At 45.9% G+C, this 229-nt stretch overlaps 1 protein-coding gene across 5 annotated transcripts in view; it reads left to right on the top strand.

Annotated features, from left to right (window-relative positions):
* LOC119594604 overlaps positions 1-229 on the top strand; it is a 6,113-nt gene that overhangs the window by 439 nt on the left and 5,445 nt on the right. The window contains exon 1 of one of the 5 annotated variants that reach the window (XM_037943654.1): positions 92-108. The exons of 2 other annotated variants lie outside the window; for them this stretch is intronic. The gene's annotated coding sequence lies outside the window, so the exon portion shown is untranslated. Of the gene's footprint in view, positions 1-91; positions 109-164; positions 190-229 lie in introns of those variants that run through there. 2 more of the 5 variants (XM_037943655.1, XM_037943652.1) reach the window with 2 other exon arrangements.

Below are 229 nucleotides of genomic sequence, written 5' to 3'. Positions count from 1 at the left end.
TGAGAGCACCGGATGCCACGCTGCATTTTTACGCTGTGACTGAACCACGCCCGCTTCAGCCCTGTCCCTTACTGCATGAACCACACTGCAAAAAGGCTTTTCCTTGGTGTCAGAATCAGGACCGCATGGGGAATTTTTCTCTGATTGGGGAGACATCAACTCGGTTCTGTCGATTTTTATTGTGAAAAAGTTAGAATTCTGTGATTAAGTTCGTGTATCTGCTATTTGA

This window comes from Penaeus monodon, chromosome 34 (assembly GCF_015228065.2).
Source record: "Penaeus monodon isolate SGIC_2016 chromosome 34, NSTDA_Pmon_1, whole genome shotgun sequence".
Classification (NCBI taxonomy): domain Eukaryota; kingdom Metazoa; phylum Arthropoda; class Malacostraca; order Decapoda; family Penaeidae; genus Penaeus; species Penaeus monodon.
This window is presented reverse-complemented; position numbering and strand designations above follow the sequence as displayed.